The sequence below is a fragment of the Saccopteryx leptura genome, unplaced genomic scaffold (genome assembly GCF_036850995.1).
Source record: "Saccopteryx leptura isolate mSacLep1 unplaced genomic scaffold, mSacLep1_pri_phased_curated manual_scaffold_25, whole genome shotgun sequence".
In the NCBI taxonomy this organism is placed as follows: Eukaryota; Metazoa; Chordata; class Mammalia; order Chiroptera; family Emballonuridae; genus Saccopteryx; species Saccopteryx leptura.
In genome coordinates this window covers 614,037-620,180 of record NW_027095707.1, presented here as the reverse complement: position 1 = coordinate 620,180, position 6,144 = coordinate 614,037, and positions in this window count along the sequence as shown.

The window sequence follows — 6,144 nt, the reverse complement described above, 5'->3', positions numbered from 1 at the left end:
TTCATTCCTTTATACAATTTAAGCTGTAACAACAACAAAAAAAGCCATTGTCATTTTTTACATTTTTAAAAAACTTTTTAATTATTAATGTTAGAGAAAGGAAGGAGGGGGAAACCAACAGACAGTCAGAAACATCAATCTGTTTCTGTATGTACCCTGACCCAGGATCAAACCTATTACATTACTGTATGGGTGTGATGCTCTAACATACTGAGCTCTCTGGTGAGAGCAAGCCATTGTCTTTTGGGGAAAATAAAAGTACTAGAAAAAGCCTAAGGTAATTTTAAAAATAAAGTAATAATCTAGTCTGCTGTGGTGACAACACCAAAGGTTTTTCTTTGCTCTAGACAGTCAGGGGCATAAACACTATTTCTAATAGTTTAGCTCAAAGTTGCCTCTTTCCTAACATGCACTTTTTCTTGTGCCATGGGAGCAGTCCAGACTGAGAGACCCCCTAAGCTGGGGGCATCCAGAAGTTATCCGAGCCAGGGTCACCACTTACAAGCTTGGTTCTTTTGGTCACAGTACACCTCCCAGGGTATTTTTTTATTACTTGTACATTTTCTCAGTTTTATAGATGAGAACACGTATTGCTAAAGGACTGAGACTTAGGCCTCAGCTTAGCCTTCTGAGAAACTGAGATACTGGACCTCTCCACGATCAATCAAAACTGGGACCAAAGACATTGCACAGCTAAATCCAGTGCTTGTAACAACTGATAATTATATTATTTTTGTATATTTTTATTTCCTCTGTTTACACCATGACAGCATAGTATTCATAGAGACAGAAAGTGTGTCTGTCTCATTCACTATAGACAACCAGTGTCGAGCACAGTGTCCAGCACATAACAAAATTACAATAAGTATTTATTGCATAAGAAAATAAATACTCATTTGTATATGTAAGGATGAGACAGCACTCAAACACCAGATGTGCAGGCTTTATTTAAGGAGAAAGACCTGCCAGGGCCCTTCTTGGAAAAAGGTCCCCCAGAACAGACTGAGGTAAAACTTTACAGGGTTTCAGATAGCCTTGAGCAAGGGGGTGCTGGTATGTTTGGCTTGCTGGAACACTCCTCTTTAGGGTGATTGACCATCTTCCTAGAATTCCATTTTTCCAGAGGTGATTGTCTGATAATTAAGAGTGGGGTCAGGCAGCCAAGTGGAACAGCAAAAGGGCAGTTGTAATTCATGTACCTATCAGTATATATATATACCTATCAGTATATATACACACACAAATATACACAAAAGACAGACACACATTGACACAGAGAGGTATGTTCATGTACAATTCATATCTATGCAAACAGATGTACATACACCCATTCTACCTTGATACATATAGATAGAGAAATATTATAGGTACACAGAGACTATGGGATGAAAATGTCATATTAACAGTAAATATCTCTATATGAGAAATTTGGGCTTTTTTGTTTTTCTTATAATTTTTTCTACCATTTCTGCAATAAGAATACATTTTTATAATAAAAAATTGTTAAAATTCAATAAAGTTGACAAATCAAAGCACATCATACTTTAAAATTAATTAAAGAAATTTAAATTAAAAAGGTTAAAATTAATAAATAGCCTAACCAGTGGTGGTGCAATGAATAAAGCGTCGACCTGGAAATGCTGAGGTCGCCGGTTCGAAACCCTGGGCTTGCCTGGTCAAGGCACATATGGGAGTTGATGCTTCCTGCTTCTCCCCCTGTCTCTCTCTCTCTCTTTCTGTCTCTCTCCCTCTCTCTCCTCTCTAAAAGGAATAAATAAAATAAAAATTAAAAAGAAAAAAAAGCTTCATATTAAATAAAAAAAAGAAGTAAAAATAGTAGAATGAGAAGTCATTGAGTGCAGGAACATGAGTTTTTAGCACAGTGCCTGGTATATGATGGGCACTTTCAAAGGCTTTATGAAAGCATGGCAGGAAGGAAAGAAGGAAAACAAGATAAAAAGAATGGTAATGGAGAAATCCAGAGAAAGAAAGAAGAAGAGAGGAAGAAATAAAGAGAAAAACAAATCATAGCTAAAGAAAAAAAATGGGGAAGGAAAGAGAGAGATTCATTACAATTATACACATTCACATTATTTGAGATCCCAAGTTTAAAATCAAAGTTCTCCACATTTAAGAAGCATTCAGAAAGTATTTTTAGAGCACTAAAGAATATATGGAACTTACTAGCTCCACAAAGTTGAATTTCTTGGACTCCTGAAATTCCTAGATTTATTAAAGTAATCAAGAGAGGACTCAAAAAAATGTGCCTCATTGTTTACCTGTAGGTCTACCTGTAGAATGATAGCAAATGTCATAAATTGGCACTGTCATTCACGCAAGTCAGTGCTTATGGAATAAACAGAATGCTGGAGCTAGAGGAGATTTTGGCACCACAGAGTGATCTGATTCTATTATTTTATAAATAGGGAACAAGAAGCCAAGAGATAAAAGGTTACTTATGCAAGACTTCCGGTTTCTGGTCCTACAAGTAAGAGGCTTGGCAGTTATCCTGCCCATCGTCACAGGAGAAAATGTTGTAAGGTACGTAAAGCTACAGAATTAATATATATTAATATTTTAGGAAGCTGAAAGAACATTTTATTAATATGCGCTAGGCATGCAGAGAGATTTTTTAAATGATCTTTGTACTTGTGTGATTAGCATCATACCAGGATGGCGGATAGCACTGTATTGTAAATGCATAGGGGAGGAGATTTGGACTCCCTGACCTTCCTGCACACCTATAAAGAAGCAAGTGAATAGCTACCCAGGTGTAGAAAGAGGAAAATTAAAGTAAACCTTTCCTTATATTAATGGGCCATTTACAGGCATTTTTCCTCATGGAAACTACCTATCCTCTTCTAAAAGCATGTAGGTAATGTATGTATCTTTGGACAAAGGAATAGTAAATGAACACTAGAAAATATAGGGATATCTTTTAATATGTAAAGTGACATTTTTACCATTGTGTTACCTTGTAAGTTTTAATGTGTAGAAGCTTCTTTTTATGAATTCTATACACAAATGTTATAAACTTGCTAATGAATTGTGTCCCATTCTCCCCCTCATCCTTTTCCCAAACCTGTGTAGGAGAAAGCAAAGGTTATAAGCTTATGCTGAAATGTCAGGATTTTTTCATGCACATGTATAATTAAGGGTATATAACCAGCCCCTAGAATATTATAGATGAACACAATTTGGGACTGCTGCCCCATGTAAGCTATATGCAGCCGACATACTTAAAAATTTTTCTACTTTAATAAAACTCCTCAAAATTTATCTGGATTTTGTGTCTCTATGAAAACCCATGGAATTGTGGATTGGATACTTTACAACATTTTGCTCCCACACAAGGCCAAGGGTGTTTCATGTCACCTGGTAGAGGCACCTCAAATAGGCTGGCCTCTCCAAAAGGCTGCCCATTCCTGCTTGAATTTCAAAGAGAGGAACCACCTGAAGTGTTCTCTGGGCTCCTGGTTTTTTTGTGTGGTCTGGTCAGTTCTCCTGTAGACACCTCTTGGTTCCCAAATTTGACAATTTGGATAATTTGGCAGAGAACTTGAGGAGGTAGGTGAAACAACTCTTTTTGCTTTATTGAATTTTCTGACTTTACTCTGAACTGTTGCTTTAGCTTTTCTGTTTTGCACTAGAAGTAGGTAGAGTGGATTTGAGGCCTTACTGAATTGTGACTTCAGAGACGTAGAATTCCATTGGAGTAGGTAGGGCCTTCAAAATTACTTTGCTGTTTTAACTAGTTTATATTCTTTCTGTGTTTTGAGTACAGTGAAATATATTAGATGTGGTCATATGTTCGCAGTACACTCTCCAAGACCACAATGTCAGTGGGCAGTTTTAGTGGTCCGACTTTCGGTGTATCTGGGGAACATCTGGTTTTAATCTGGATGGATGATTTTTGGGGATTGGTTCCTGCTTTAAGCTCTTGGGGACATTAGCTGGTACTTTACATGGACATTAATGAGAACTGAGTGAATCAGGTCCACCAGTTCTGCAGCAGGCCTTCAGAGACATCGATTTTTTTTGTTTGTTTGTTTGGATTTTTTTTGTATTTTTCTGAAGCTGGAAACGGAGAGAGACAGTCAGACAGACTCCCGCATGCACCCGACCGGGATCCACCTGGCACGCCCACCAAGGGCGAAGCTCTGCCCCCCAGGGGGCAATGCTCTGCCCCTCCAGGGCGTCGCTCTGCCATGACCAGAGCCACTCTAGCAGAGTCCAAGGAGCCATCCCCAGTGCCCGGGACATCTTTGCTCCAATGGAGCCTTGGCTATGGAAGGGGAAGAGAGAGACAAAGAGGAAGGAGGGGGGTGGGGGTGGAGAAGCAGATGGGTGCTTCTCCTATGTGCCCTGGCCGGGAATCAAACCTGGGTCCCCCACACGCCAGGCCGACGCTCTACCGCTGAGCCAACCAGCCAGGGCTGAGACATCAGTTTTTTTAAGAGAGGTATTAGTAAAAACTTCATCCTGCCCAGGACTTTTGGAGGTATCTAGTTGGGCTCTCAGTAAAATGCCAAAAGTGGGAACAATTATTTTTATCTCTGGGAGGACATGGTGGAGGTTGAGTCCATCCGAGATTAGTCGGTCTTGCATTGCACTGAATCAGTGGAGGCTGAACTAACCTGGATTGATCTCGCTCTTATCTTCCAGAGACTTCTCTGTGTTTTTTGAGATCTTAGTCTTTCTTTTTCTTACATTTGTCTAAAATTCCTGACATTAATTCTAAAGTTTTTGCGGCCTGGGTACCACAAAAAAAAAAAGAGTAAAGTCCTGAGAGGTCACGAGGGGGAGCCCTTCTCTCATTTATGAAGGCGTGCTGCTTTTGTGTGTGTGTGTGTGTGTGTGTGTGTGTGAGTGTGTGCAAGTCTTTTGTTTAATGTCTATAATGTCTAATTGTATTTGTTTTAAGGCCTGGTTTAGGTCTTTTTTGTCAAAATTGGAAGCTTCTGACTAAAATGCAATCTTAACTGGTGAATCGTTGTTCTCTTTTTGTTTTCAAATTAGCTTCAGGGTGCCCTGTTAGCTTTCTCCTCTGAAGGAAATTATTCTCTTCTGTTGGCTTTTTCCCCTTGTCTTGTGTAATAATTAATACCTCTATAGTCAAACACCCTTTATTCTGGGTGCTAGTTAATTAACTGTCTTAACTTTTATGTTTTATTAGTGCACTAATTTCTGGATTCTATTACATGTTATAAGTTAATATCTTCTACACAACAACTTCATGCTCTTTAGTAAATTAACTAAATGATTTGACTCAGGAAATATAAACAGTACGGATTGTTGTAAAGTATCAAAAGCTACAGAATTACAGGACTCAAATAAATAAAATCCAAAATGAAAGAGGAGAGATCACTACAGACATCATAGATATACAAAGAATTCTTGTAGAATACTATGAAAAATTATATGCCACCAAATACAACAATCTAGAAGAAATGGATAAATTCCTAGAACAATACAACCTTCCTAGACTGAGTCATGAAGAAGCGGAAAGCCGAAACAGACCAATCAGCAGGGAGGAAATAGAAAAAACTATTAAAAACCTCCCCAAAAATAAAAGTCCAGGCCCAGACGGTTATACTAGTGAATTCTATCAAACATTCAAAGAAGACTTGGTTCCTATTCTACTCAAAGTCTTCCAAAAAATTGAAGAAGAAGCAATACTTCCAAAAACATTTTATGAGGCCAATATAACCCTCATACCAAAACCTGGCAAGGATGGCACAAAGAAAGAAAACTACAGACCAATATCTCTAATGAATACAGATGCTAAAATACTAAACAAAATACTGGCAAACCGAATATAACAACATATTAAAAAAATAATACATCATGATCAAGTGGGATTCATCCCAGAATCTCAAGGATGGTTCAACATACGCAAAACAGTTAACATAATACACCATATCAACAAAACAAAGAACAAAAGCCACATGATCTTATCAATAGATGCAGAAAAGGCTTTTGATAAAATACAACACAATTTTATGTTTAAGACTCTCAACAAAATGGGTATAGAAGGAAAATATCTCAACATGATAAAGGCCATATATGATAAACCATCAGCCAACATCATATTAAACGGCATAAAACTGAGGACTTTCTACCTTAAATCAGGAACAAGACAGG